Raw genomic sequence first — 14,962 nt, 5'->3', positions numbered from 1 at the left:
TGGATCCAGCATGGGAAAGCACTGGTTAAAGGGTCTCACATGAGCTCTTCATCATCCTCCTCCTGGAACCTGGTGGCTATAAGTATGTCATGTGGACACCTGCCTCATCTGGCCTGGCCCGTGGGGTCTTCCTCTTCTTCCTCAGCTTCTTCCCCTTAATCGAGCTCGGCCCTTGCAATGTCCTTATGATCAGAGGAGGCACGTAGCTCTTCCATCTCTCCTTCTGGCAAGACATTCCCCCCCCTTTGGAGCACCAGGTTTTTTAGAGCACGGCAAACCATGAGACCCTCTGGGAAGAGTACTGGAGAGCGCCACCTGTCCAGACATTGAAGCTGCCAGTGGTCTGCTCAATTAAAATAGCGGAATGAGCAGTGTTATACCTCTTTTCTGAGGCACTTTGTGGCTGCTGGACGGACTTTATCAACCACTTTTGTGGGTAACCTTTGTCACCGAGGAGCCAACCCTGGACGCGCCGAGGGCCCTCGTAGATCTATGGCACCTGCAAATCATTCAAGATGTTTGAGTTGTAGGAGCTTCCAGGGTATCTTGCACATACTTGCATATACTTGCATTTCCTACTTCTAGTGGTTGCAGACCAGCTGCACATTGAGAGATTGGAACCTTTCCTGTTAACGAATTATACTGGCAGTTCCAAGGGAGCTCTTAAAACCGCATATGTGCAGTCGATGGCACCCTGCACCTTTGGGAATCTGGAGATCGCTGCAAATCCCACTGCTCTGGCATCCTGGCTGGCTTCATCTAAGGAGGACTGGACATCATTGTGTGCCTTGCTAAATAGGGCCTCCATAACTTCTCGAATGCACTTGTGAGCAGATGCTTAAGAAATCTCGCAGAGATTCCTTGTAGAGCCCTCGAATGAGCCACTTGCAGAGAAGTTCAGAGTGGCAGACACTTTTAGAGCCACTGGCAATGGATGGCCCCCCGGTCCCTGTGGCATTAGATCCTCCTGGAGAACATGGCAGATCTGAGCCATCACATCCCTAGACATGCAAAGGCATCTACGGCACTGTCTCTCACTCATCTGGAGGTATGAGAGATGCCTTCTATACACCCTTGGTTTTGCCAGACACTTCCGCTCAATAGACCTGTCAGCCTCAGTATCTGGGTCTTGAGGGGGCCCTCTGGCCCTTGTTCATCAGAGTGAGGCTCTTCCTTTTGCCCAGCCATGCAGTGACAGGCCCTTCTTCTCCTCCTTAGTTGCCTGATTGTCAGGATAAGCGCAATACTGTCTGCTCCATCCAAGAAACACTAGTGCTCATGTCTGTGGAAACATTGAGCAAAAACATGAATGAACATAAGCCTGCAATGGTCATCTTCCAGTTGTTAACCAGGGAGTCATTGTGGAACAAATAAAAAAGAAAATTCTGGAAAAACTCAGCAGGTCTGGCAGCATCTGTGGATAGAGAAACAGTTAACTTTCAAGTCCGTATGACTCTTCTTCAGAGCTAAAGAGAACTAAAAATGTGATGGATTTGATACTGTTTAAGAGGAGGTGGAGCAGGTGGACCAAGATAGGTCAGGCATAGGTGACAGCTAAGGAGAGATCGACAAAGTTGTCATAGATACAAGACAAAGGGAGTGTTATTGGTAGTGATAGAAAGAAGGTGCTAATAGTGACATAAAGGTAAGATAGCAGAAGATGTTAATAGCAGAACAAGGGTCAGCACTCCGTGAAAGCAAAACATAAAAACAAGTGACAGATAGCCCTGTGGGGGAGGGGGTTTGGGGGAGAAGGATTTTAAAAATGAATGAATAAATAGAAGAATAAAATAAAATTTAAAAACAAAATAAATAAAGATAAATAAATAAATTTTAAAATTTGGGTTAAACAGGGGTCAAGATGGAGGAGGGGGGACCATTACTACATACATGGTGAATTGCTCAGGGATTGTTTGGTCTGTGGCGTGCAAGATGATGCCATTCAACAGCAATTATTAGCTGAAGTAAACCTCGATTTTAAAAAGGAATTGGGAATAGCGCTCGCGATGGAAAGCACCCAATGGGACGTGCAGGCTATACAAGGTGCACAAAATGGCGCCGTTTTCCAGTTGGGGCGGGAACAGACAGCTGGGTGTGGCACAAAAAGCCGGGACACCGTGAAGCGGGAGACAGTCCCCGCTACCCAAAAATTTAAAATAAATACAGGAAACAGTTCAGCAGTAAACCTGAAAATGAATGGTTACCGATGTAGAAGCAATTATACTCCTAAATCTTGCTGTTTTAAAATGTTGGAGTTCTATTTTTACCATAAAAGAGGGCACACACTGAAGCATTGTACAGCATTGAAACGGATTCCCAGGTAGCAAACTAAGTTAATCGAAATACATAATGTAGAGGAACCAGAAACCACCATTTCTGATATTTACTCCCTATTTAATGTGAAAGTAGGGAAGACAGAGCTAATCACTGTTACTCATCAGGTAAATAGAAAACCTTTAATGATGCAAGTGGACACTGGTGCTTCAACCACTGTAGTGGGAGAGCACACCTTCAAATATTTAAACAAGGGTACTCAACAATTGAATTTGGGACAGACTTCAGCCAAATTGAAAGCTTTTACTGGCGCCGCTATCCAAGTGAAGGATATTAGCACTGCACTTGTTTATTATTAGCACCATACAGCGTGCCTCCCGGTGATAGTAGTAGAAGGCGAAGGACCAATCTAGGTTCTGATTGGTTGAAAGAAATTAAACTAAATTGGTCTGAAATTTTCCAGCTACGAGTAGGAGAACTGTCAGAACTGCTGAAGAAATATGACAAGGTTTTTCAAGATGAACTGGGTAGAATCAAAGGCCTGCAGGCTAAGATCTACGTCGACTTGGAAGCAACCCCTCATTTCTTTAGAGCAAGACTGGTGCCATATGCTCTTAGGGGGAAGGATGACACCAAATTGAATCGTTTAGAGAGCCTGGGGGGTCATAGAGCCAGTTCAATTCTCATTGTGGGCAGTGCCTATAGTCCCCGCCTTAAAACCTGATCAGACAATCTAAATCTTTGGGGTCTATGAACTAACAGTAAGCAAAGCTTCCAAGTTGGATAAGTACCCTATCCCAAAGATTGAGGATTCCTATGCTAAATTAGCAGGAGGAACAGCTTATACTAAACTAGATATGAGTCACACATATCAGCAGCTGGAACTGGGTGATACCTCCAGAGACTTTGTGACCATAAACACCCACAAAGGGTTATATCAATGCAGGCTTCTGCTCTTTGGTATTTCTTTAGCCTGCGTAATTTTCCAGAGGACAATGGAGAGTTTGCTACAAGGACTATCTCAAGTCGTGGTCTACTTGGAAGGCATCCTAATAACGGGGTTCACAGAAGCTGAACACTTGGCTAATTTGGAGGAAGTCTTGAAACTATTTTTGGAAGCAGGGGTGTGCTTAAAAAAAGAAAAAGTGTACCTTTCAGGCAAGTGAAGCCATTTATGTGGGCCACTGGGTGGATCCCCAATGATTACCTGCTGGAAGAAAAAGGTAAAGATATTAAGGAGGCCCCTTTGCCTAAAAATGTCTTTAAACTCAAGTAATTCTTAGATAAGGTTAATTATTATGGCTGATTCCTAGACAACCTAACAGTCCTAGCCCCTCGACACTCATTACTTAAGAAAAACCAGTGTTGGGTTTGGAAGTCACTCCAAGAAGAAGCCTTCACGGAAGTTAGACCATAAGACATAGGAGCAGAAATTAAGCCATTCGGCCCATCGAGTCTGCTCCGCCATTCAGTCATGGCTGATAAGTTTCTCAATCCCATTCTCCCACTTTCTCCCCGTAACCTTTGATCCCCTTACCAATCAAGAACCTATTTATCTCGGTCTTAAATACACTCAACGATCTGGCCTCCACAGCCTTCTGTGGCAATGAATTCCATAGATTCACCACCCTCTGGCTAAAGACGTTTCTCCTCATCTCTGTTCCAAAGGTCTTCCCTTTACTCTGAGGCTGTGCCCTCGAGTCCTAGTCTCTCCTACTAATGGAAACATCTTCCCCACATCCACTCTATCCAGGCCTTTCAGTATTCTGTAAGTTTCAATCAGATCCCCCCTCATCCTTCTAAACTCCATCAAGCATAGACCCAGAGTCCTCAAACGTTCCTCATATGTTAAGCCTTTCATTCCTGGAATCATTCACGTGAACCTCCTCTGGACCCTCTCCAGGGCCAGCACATCTTTCCTGAGATACGGGTCCCAAAATTGCTCACAATATTTTAAATGTGTTCTGACCAGAGCCTGATAAAGCCTCAGCAGCACATCCCTGCTTTTATATTCTAGTCCTCTCGAAATAAATGCCAACATTGCATTTGCCTTCCTAACTACCGACTCAACCTGCAAGTTAACCTTAAGAGAATCCTGGACTAGGACTGCCAAGTCCCTTTGCACTCCAGATTTCTGAATTCTCTCCCCATTTAGAAAATAATTTATGCCTCTATTCTTCCTACCAAAGTGCACGACCTCACACTTCCCCACGTTGCATTCCATCTGACATTTCTTTGCCCAATCTCCTAACCTGTCCAAATCCTTCTGCAGCCTCGCCGCCTCCTCAATACTACCTGTCCCTCCACCTATCTTTGTATCATCTGCAAACTTAGCCAGGATGCCCTCAGTTCCTTCACCTAGATCATTAATGTATAAAGTGAAAAGTTGTGGTCCCAACACTGACGCCTGCGGAACTCCACTAGTCACCGGCTACCATCTTGAGAAGGACCCCCTTACCCCCACTCTCTGCCTCCTGCCAGACAGCCAATCTTCCATCCATGCTAGTACCTTGCTCTAACACCATGGGCTCTTATCTTACTGAGCAGCCTCCTGTGCAGCACCTTGTCAAAGGCCTTCTGGAAGTCCAAGTAGATAACATCCATTGGCTCTCCTTTGTCTAACCTGCTCGTTACCTCCTCAAAGAATTCTAACAGATTTGTCAGGCATGACCTCCCCTTGATGAAACCATGCTGACTTTGCCCTATTTTACCATGCACTTCCAAGTATTCTGAAATCTCATCCTTAATAATGGACTCTAAAATCTTAACAACAACTGAGGTCAGGCTAATTGGCCTGTAATTTCCTGTCCTTTGCCTCACTCCCTTCTTAAACAGGGGGGTTACATTAGTGATTTGGCAGTCCTCTGGGACCCTCCCTGACTCAAGTGATTCCTGAAAGATCACCACTAACGCCTCCATTATCTCTTCAGCTATCTCCTTCAGCACTCTGGGGTGTAATCCATCTGGTCCAGGTGATTTATCCACCTTCAGACCTTTCAGTTTTTCTTGCATCTTCTCCTTGATAATGGCCACCATATTCACCTCTGCCGCCCGACTCTCTTGAACTTTAGGGATGTTACTCGTGTCTTCCACCATGAAGACTGACACAAAGTAGCTATTCAGTTCCTCCGCCATTTCTTTGTTCCCCACTACTACTTTTCCAGCATCGTTTTCCAGCAGCCCAATGTCCACTTTTGCCTCTCTCTTACCCTTTATATACCTACAAAAACTCTTGCAATCTTCTTTTATAATACTGGCTAGTTTACCCTCATATTTAATCTTCTCCCTCCTTATTCCTTTTTTAGTTGTCCTCTGTTGGTCTTTGTAGGCTTCCCAATCCCCTGGTTTCCCACTGCTCTTCGCAGAACAACTCTTGCATTCTTCAAACTTGTGAGTACACTACGACCTGAAAAAGGAACTGGTTCTAACCTGCGACTCGTCTGCATATGGCGTGGGAGTGTACTATTGCACAAAATGGACGGTTCAGAAAGGCCGATAGGCTATGTGTCCACAGCCGAAAAAGTGTATTCACAAATTGAGAAAGAAGGATTATCGATTATTTTTGGAGTTAAAAAATTCCATCAATAGGGAGAGTGAACCTGCGTGAGAAGGGCAGCAACAGCAGGAGATAAAAACCTGCGCAGAGAGCCCCTTCAACCTGTTTCTACCTGTCGGAGCTGAAGTGTGATGTCAAAGGAAAATAGGTAGGTGATTGGTGGGTATCTCTTCCTTGTCTTTTTTGATTGGCCAAGTGGTTCAAATCAGGAGATGTTGTCACAGCTGAAGAGTACAGTTTTAAAATATTTAACATCCAAATTAATTAGATAGAATTGATATGTTTGGGCAGGTGATGCGTTGCAACTGTAGTATGTGGGGACTGGTGGACGCCGGTCCAATCTACAGTGACCACATCTGCAGCAAGTGTTGACTGCTCGAGCAACTTCAGCTCAAAATTGATGAGCTGGAGTCCGAGCTGCAGACTCACCAGAGAGGGGGGAATTATCTGGACACTGTGTTTCAGGAGACAGCCACACCCCTTCGATTAATCACATCAGATTTGGACCATGGTCAGGGACATGAGGGTGTGACTGCGAGTGAGGCAGGTATAGGGATCCAGAATTTAGCTTTGGAGGAGCCTCAGCCAGTTCCCTTGTCCAGTAGGTCCGAGGTTCTTGCTGCTGTGTGGATGAGGGCACAGACTGTAAGGAGGATGAGCAAACTGACCATAGTACTGCGGTACAGAGCGCCATTCAAGTGGAGGGAAGAAAAGAGAAATGTAGCAGGAATAGGAGAAAGCATAGTTAGGCAAATAGATACTGTTCTCTACAGCAAAGAAATAGAGTCCCGAAGGCTGTGTTGCCTATCTTGTGCCAAGGTTAAGGACGTCTCTTCTGGGCTGCAGAGAAACTTGGAGTGAAAGGGGAAGGATCTAGTTAGCGTGGTCCACGTAGATATCAACGACATAGGTAGGACTAGGAAAGAGCTTCTGCTGAGGGACTACGAGCAGCTCGGAGCTAAATTAAAAACCAGAACCACAAAGGTAATAACCTCTGGATTACTACCTGAGCCACGTGCAAATTAGTGTAGGGTAAATAAGATTTGAGAGGTAAATGCATGGCTCAAAGATTGGTGTGGGAGAAATGGGTCCTAATTCATGGAGCTTTGACACCAGTACTGGGGAAGGAGAGAACTGTTCCTTTGGGATGGGCTTCATTTGAACCATGCTGGGACCAGTGTCCTGGCGAATCATATAAATACAAAGGGCTTTAAACTAATTAGTGGGGTGAGGGTTCAATTGAAAGGAAGTTTAAAAAAATCAAAAAGAAACAAAAGAGTAGAGGTGCAGGGCAGTGAAGAGGCGAACGATAATCAAAGTGTGACAGGAAGGGGCAGAAAGTATAACCTGAAGAGTGCAGCAGAAATTAGAAGCAGAATGAGTAATAATGGTAAAAAGTCAAAGCTTAAGGCTCTTTATCTGAATGCATGCACGCAGCATTTGTAACAAGATAAATGAGTTGATGGCACAAATAGAAATAAATGAATATGACTTGATAGACAGCGACATGGTTGCAAGGTGACCAAGACTGGGAACTCAATATTCAAGGGTATTCGACGTTCTGGAAAATAGGCAAAATGGAAAGGAGGTTGGGTAGCTTTGTTAATAAAGGAAGGTATCAGTGCGGTAGTGAGTAGTGATATAGGTGCAATAGATCGTGATGTGGAATCAGTTTGGGTGGAAATAAGGAATAGCAAGGGGAAGAAGTCACGGGTGGGAGTCATCTATAGGACCCCGAAGTGTTGCCTCACTGTAGGACAAAGCATAAATCAGGAAATAATGGAGGTATGTAAGAAGGGCACTACAATTGTCATGAGTGATTTTAATCTGCATATTGACTGGACAAATCAGATTGGCAGGGCTAACTTGGAAGACGAATTTGTAGAGTGCAGTAGAGATTGTTTCTTAGAGTAATATGCTGGAGAACCTACCTGGAAACAGGCTATTTTAGATCTAGTAATGTGTAATGAGGTGGGATTAATAAGAGATATCATAGTTAAGGGATAGCCATCACAACATTATAGAATTTCAAATTCAGTTTGAGGGTGAGCAACTCGGGTCTCAAACCAGTATCTTCAACTTAAATAAGGGCAATTACAGAGGTATGAAGAAACAGTTGTCTAAAGCAGGCTGGGAAAATAGATTAAGGAGAAGGTCAGTGGATGAGCAGCGGCAGACATTTAAGCAGTATTTCATAACGCTCAGCAAAAATTTATCCCGGCCAGAAAGAGAGACTCGATGAGAAGGATGAACCACCCATGGTTAACAAAGATGGTCAAGGAGAGTATTCAATCAAAAGCTAAGGCATACAAAGCAGCAAAAACTAGCTGTGAACCAGAGGATTGGGAATTTTTTAGGAACCAGCAACAGATGACTAAAAAGCTAATAAAGAGGGAGAAAATTGATTATGAAACTAAATTGGCAAGAAATATAAAAACAAACAGCAAGAGCTTCTATGGTTTTATAAAAAGAGAGTGGCTAAAGTGAGTGTGGGACCCCTGGAGGATGCAACTGGAGAATTGATAACAGGGAAAAGGGAAATGGCAGAGAAATTAAACCAATATTTTGTATCGGTCTTCACGGTAGAGGACACTATAAACGTCCCAAAGATATCAGATAAGCAAGGAGCTAATGGGAGGAAAGATGTTGTAACAGTCTATCATGAGGGACAAAGTATTTGACAAACTAATGGGACTAAAGGCAGACAAGTCGCCAGGACTTGATGGCCTGCATCCAAGGATTTAAAGGAAGTGGCTACAGAGATAGTGGAGGCATTGGTCGAAATATTCCAGAACTCACTGGATTCCAGGAGGTTCCCAGTGGATTGGAAAACCGCTAAAGTGATACCCCTGTTCAAGAACTGAGGGAGACAAAAAGCAGGAAACTATAGGCCAGTCAACCAAACATCTGTAGTTGGGAAAATGCTAGAGTCCATTATTAAGGAAGAAAAAGCAGGACATTTAGAAAAGCTTAACGCAATCACACAGAGCATGGTTTTGTGAAAGGGAAATCATGTTTGACAAATTTGTTAGAGTTCTTTGAGGATATAACAAGCAGAGTTGATAAAGGGGAACCAGTAGATGTAGTGTATTTGGATTTCCAGAAGACATTCGATAAGGTGTCACATAAAAGGTTATTGCACAAGACTGGAGCTCACAGTATTGGGGGTAATGTATTAGCATGGATTGAGGATTTGTCAACACACAGAAGACAGAGAGTTGGGATTACTGGGTATTTTTCAGGTTGGAAAGACATAACTAGTGGAGTGCCACAAGGATCAGCCCTAGGGCCACAATTATTTACTATCTATATTAATGACTTAGAGGAATGTATCCAAATTTGCTGATGATACAAAAATAGTTGGGAGAACATGTTGTGATCAGGACGTAAGGAATCTGCAAGAGGATATCAATAGGCTGAGTGAGTGGGCAAAACTTGGCAGATGGAGTTTAAAATAGCAAAGTGTGAGTTCATGCACTTTGGTCAGAAGAATCAAAAGGTGGACTATTATTTAAATGCAGAGAGACTCCAAAAAAGTGCAGTACAGAGGGATCTGGGTGTTCTTGTGCATGAAACACAAAAAAGTTAACATGCAGGTGTAGCAAGTAATTAAGAAGTCAAATGGAATTTTGGCCTGTATTGCTAGGGAGTTGGAGTTTAAAAATAGGGAAATCTTGTTACAACTGTACAGGGTGTTGGTGGGGCTACACCTGGAGTATTGTGTATAGTTTTGGTCCCCTTATTTAAGAAAGGATATACTGGCATTGAAGGCAGTTCAAATGAGATTCACTTGGCTGATCCCTGGGTTGAAGGGGTTGGCTTATCAAGAACAGCTAAAGCGGTTTGGCCTTTATTCATTAGAGTTTAGAAGAATGGGTGATGATCTTGAAATGTACAAGATTCTGAGGGGGCTTGAAAGGGTAGATATTGAGAAGATGTTTCCACTAGTGGAGAAATCTGAAACTAGGGGACATAGTTACAGAATAAGGGGGCACTCATTTAAAACTGAGATGCGATGGAATTTTTTCTCTCAGAGGGTAGTGAATGTCTGCAATTCTCTACTCCAGAGAGTTGTGGAGGCTAGATCAGTGAAAGTATTTAAAGAGATATAGATTTTAGATTTTATATAGATTTTAGAAATATTGGGGAGTTAAGGGCTATGTGGAGCTGGCACGACAGAGGAGTTGAGGCCTGAGGCAAATCAGCCATGATCTTCTTGAATGGCAGGGCAGGCTTGAAGTGCCAAATAGCCTACTACTGCTCCTAATTCTTATGTTTTTATCTTCTTAATAAGTATATGGCTGACACTTTACAACAGTGTCTGACCAGAAGCTGCTGTTGGGCCTGTTCAGTGAAGAAAAAGCTATGCCTCCCATAGCTTCTGCACGTATTCAAAGGTGGACTGTAATTTTATCTGCATATGAATAAGCTTTTGTGAACAGACCAGTGATGCATATAGCCATTGTTGATGCCCTAAGTCACCTTCCTTTGCAGGAGAGTAATGAACATACCCCAGTTCCCCAAGAGATTGTATTAGCAGTGAATTTCCTGGATTCCTCATCAATCTGCACAAGGCAAATAAGAAACTGAATGTATTATGATCCAGAGATAAAAACAAAAAACTGCGGATGCTGGAAATCCAAAACAAAAACAGAATTACCTGGAAAAACTCAGCAGGTCTGGCAGCATCGGTGGAGAAGAAAAGAGTTGACGTTTCGAGTCCTCATGACCCTTCAACAGAACTAGGTGAATCCAAGGAGAGGGGTGAAATATAAGCTGATTTAAGGTGTTTGGGTGGGGGGGTTGTTTTTTCCAATAATTTATATAGATTTTTCTTTTCCCACCTATTTCCATTATTTTTAAATCTGTTATGCTCCCCCCACCCCCATTAGAGGTATACCTTGAGTGCCCTACCATCCATTCTTAATTAGCACATTCGTTTAGATAATATCACCAAGTTCAACACCTCTGTGTTCTTCTGTCTGTGACATCTTTTGATGATCTGCTCCTATCACTGCTTGCTTGTCCCTACAACGACACCACCTCCCTCCACTTCTTCCCCCCCTCACCGCCCCACCTTAAACTAGCTTATATTTCACCCCTCTCCTTGGATTCACCTAGTTCTGTTGAAGGGTCATGAGACTCGAAATGTCAACTCTTTTCTTCTCTGCCGATGCTGCCAGACCTGCTGAGTTTTTCCAGGTAATTCTGTTTTTGTATTATGATCCAGTCCTGTCTAGAGTGAGAGACCAAGTATTGAAAGGATGGTCCCCAGGAACCGGTCCCTGGTGAATTGAAGCCACCCCTTCACTCGAAGGAATGAAATGAGCAGTCGAGCTGGTACCCTGTTATGAAGTACGCCAGTAGTTGTTCATTCACAAAGAAGGGAACCACTCTTAGCAGAGTTGCACAGCGCACATCCAGGCATCTCAAGAGTGAAGATGATTGCGCAAAATTATATTTGGTGGCTGGGCATGGACGGTGATAGAAGGTGGTTAAATACTGTATACAATGCCAATAACTACAGAAGTTACCTGTTGCGGCCCCAGTACACCCATGGGAATGGCCTGGTAGACCCTGGGTGAGAATGTACATCAATTATGTTGGTCCTTTTCTAGGCACCATGCTCCTCCTAATAATGGAAGCACATTCCAAATGGCTAGACGTGTACAAGGTTAGGTCACCAATGTCAGGTGCGAATATAGAACAGTTACATCAAAAGCTTTTCTCTACATGGATTGCCAGAAGTAATCATCTCAGACAATGGTACTGCTTTTACTAGCACTGAATTTAAAAGATTTGAGAGCCTGAATGTTCAAACGCATAAAGACGACACCATATCATCCATCATCTAACAGATTAGCTGAGAGAGCAGTACAGACTTTTAAAGCTGGGCTGAAAAAATTATCAGGAGGATTATTGGAGACTGAACTTTCACATTTCCTGTTTCACGATAGAATAACCTACCACGCTACTACAGGTTCAACACCTTCAGAGTTACTTATGATTTGACGCCTTCGAAGGGGATCAAGCCTGGTACTTCCCAATTTGGAAGGGAAGCTAGAGAAAAGTTAAGGGAATCAAAAAGCGACTCATGATTTATATAGTCAAGAGCAAGAATTTTCTGTTGGTGAAATAGTGTGCATACGACACTTTGGTGGTGGTGGTGAATCGAATTGGTTACCTGTAATAGTTTCTATGACCGGACCCTTGTCGTACCACGTAGAAATGGAGGGCTGGATTACCCGCAAACATGTGGATCATTTGAGAAGAAGGGAGATACCCCAACAAAATGATGTTCCACCTGAAACTATTGTAGAACCTGTTGAAATTGTTCAACCAAGAATAGAAATACCAGGTGTCTCTGTCAGAGTTGATAACACTGAACTGCCCGTGCCTAAAGAGGTACCTGATGTTGCTGCGATTCTAGATAATGAAAGCCGTGGAGCTACGATGTTCCACCCGGATCAGGAGATTGAACTTATAATTCCATGACATATTTATATTTGTAATATCATGAAGATAGTTGTTCTTGTAAAAACAAACTGTACAAAAAATTTAAAGGGGGTGGAATATAGTAATTGTAGCTTTAAGGAGTGTTATGACTGTAGCTTTAAGACTTATTTTGGTGTGTAGCATCACATGACAGTGAATGAATCAGCTTTAAGCGCAGGGAACCTTAGAGTGGGAGTTCTTCTTGTTGTGGAGCTTGATGGAAGCATGTAACTGCTACTGTAGCCTGTAAATAAAGTTCGATTTTCTGTAATGAGAAACCTGTCTGGAAAATCAAGTCCATAACAATGATATTTGCAGTTATTCAACAAAGGATAAGCTATTAAGGAAAGCTTTGGAATGAAAAGTTAGTTAATTTGTATTTCTACCTGAGAACAGGCCATATATGTCACATTGCCAAGGAGATGGGTAGACTCAGTGATTTTCTTTGTTGTGAGTTATCTCTGTGAATTCAGTCAGGGCACCAGCAGGCAAGGTTGATTGATTTTTCTTGGAAAAGCAACTAAGAAACTGTGTCAGCTTTGGATCTTATCTAGCTTGTAGCTTCTTGGAAGTCAAAAGATAAAGCCAGACCTATGCCTGAAGTAGAGTAAATGCTAGATCCATCGCCCATGACACAGCCTGTGAATGGAACCTGGTATTCAGTATAAGATAAAGTTGGAAGGGGGAGAAATGACTGGAAAATTTGTTTAGCTGGAAGTTAAAGGAAGAAATCTACAGTAATCCTCAATGAAAGACAGTTAACCTTGTTGCAGTTGGAGTTCTGGAGGTTGTCAGCTTGGTGGCAGTTAAAACTATAACAGCCGGCTATTGGAAACCAAGGGTGTTTTCTGATGTTTTAAACCACTGCGCAGGAGTTGCAGGGAGGCCCATGCTGGAGCTGTGGAATCCAGAATTGGGGTTGGTAAAGAAATTGGAAGATCGCTTAGCCAAAAGCTAATAGAAGGATCCCCCATGAAACCTTGTACCTTGGTGAATAGCTGGAACACTGAAGAGAAATCAGAGTGAATTCCTGAGAACAGTGGTTGGGTTGGTACCAGGAAAAGTGAGTTGAACCTTCAAGATTTCATAAAATAATTGAATTTTTGGGATGGGGTAGGGGGATGGAAGTACAAAGTAGAACTGAGTTTATGATACAAGTCTTTATAAACCTTTGTGTTAAGATAATAGTGCTTACTTTATTTAATTCTTTTTGATATACAATAAAGTTTGCTTTTGTTTGAAAGTGGTAAATTTTGTGGCGTAGTTCTGTCGGTTAATTGATGGATTTTTGGATTTCTTCTTTAAATGTTAATTGTCCCTAACCGGATCATAATACCTATCAAGCTCCTTCAGAATCTTGTATGTTTCAATGAGATTGCCCCTCATTCTTCTAAACCCCAGAGAATATGGGCCCAATTACTCAGCCTCTCATCATAGGACAATCCCTCATCTCAGGAACAATTTAGCAAAATTTCACTGAACTGCCTCTAATTAAAGTATGTCGTTCCTTAAATATGGAGACAAAAACTGCACACAGTATTGCAGATGTGGTCTCACCAAAGTTCTGTAGGATTGTTGCAAGACCTCTTTATTCCTGTACTCCAATTCCCTTGCAATAAAGGCCAACATGCCATTTGCCTTCTTAATTGCTTGCTGCACCTGCATGCTAACTTTCTGTGTTCCTTGTATGAGCACACCTAAGTTTCTCTGAACATCAACATTTGCAACTTTCACATCTTTTTTGAAAAATGTTCTGTTTTTCTGTTCTTATGACCAAACTGAATAACCTCACTTCCTGACATTATACTACATCTGACATCATGTTGTCCACTCACTTAACCTGTCTTTGCATCCTCCCTGTGTTCTCCCCACAGCTTACCTTTCTACCTAGCTCTTACCATCACCAACATTACTCTCTGCCTCTTCATTTAAGTGATTAATATAGGTTATAAATAGCTGAGGCCCCAGCACTGATCCATTTGGCACTACACCAGCCACAGCCTGCCAACTTGAAAATGCTCTGTTTGTGCCCACCTTTTGCCTCCTGTCAGTTAACCAATCCTTTATCCATGATAGTATATTACCCCCAACTCCGTGAACCCTTACCTTGCCTATTAACCTTTTGTGTGGCGCCTTATTAAATCCTTTTGGAAATCCAGGTATACTACATCTGCTGGATCCCCTTTATCTACCCTACTAGTTATGTCCTCAAAAAACTCTAATAAATTTGTCAAACAGGATTTTCCTTCTGTACAATCATATTGACTTGTTCTAATCATACCATATTTTTCTAAGTGCACTGTTAAGACATCCTTAATAATCAATTCCAGCATTTTCCCAATGACTGATGTTAGGCTAACTGGCTTGTAGTTCCCTGTTTTCTCTCTCCCTCCTTGAAAAGCAGCAAACAATTCAGACCATTTAGAAAAGCTGTAGCCAAGGGAATATCTAAGGTAGACCTGAAATTTGTAACGTCCATCTCCAAGGGTGTTTTTAAAAGAGGAAATAAAATATGGATTAGGAATGTATAAAAATTGGATCTTTTTTGGTGGAAAATGGTAATGGTAAGCATTACAGCAGTCCCTTACTTTAAAAAAAATCTCTTGGCTAAAATTAAACTATAAGGCTGTTTTTCAG

At 42.6% G+C, this 14,962-nt stretch overlaps 1 protein-coding gene across 3 annotated transcripts in view; it reads left to right on the top strand.

Annotated features, from left to right (window-relative positions):
• Positions 1–14,962, top strand: part of spidr (scaffold protein involved in DNA repair) — a 336,544-nt gene that overhangs the window by 282,713 nt on the left and 38,869 nt on the right. The gene's annotated exons all lie outside the window — the stretch shown is intronic.

The sequence above is a fragment of the Carcharodon carcharias genome, chromosome 6 (assembly GCF_017639515.1).
Source record: "Carcharodon carcharias isolate sCarCar2 chromosome 6, sCarCar2.pri, whole genome shotgun sequence".
Taxonomy (NCBI): Eukaryota; Metazoa; Chordata; class Chondrichthyes; order Lamniformes; family Lamnidae; genus Carcharodon; species Carcharodon carcharias.
This window is presented reverse-complemented; position numbering and strand designations above follow the sequence as displayed.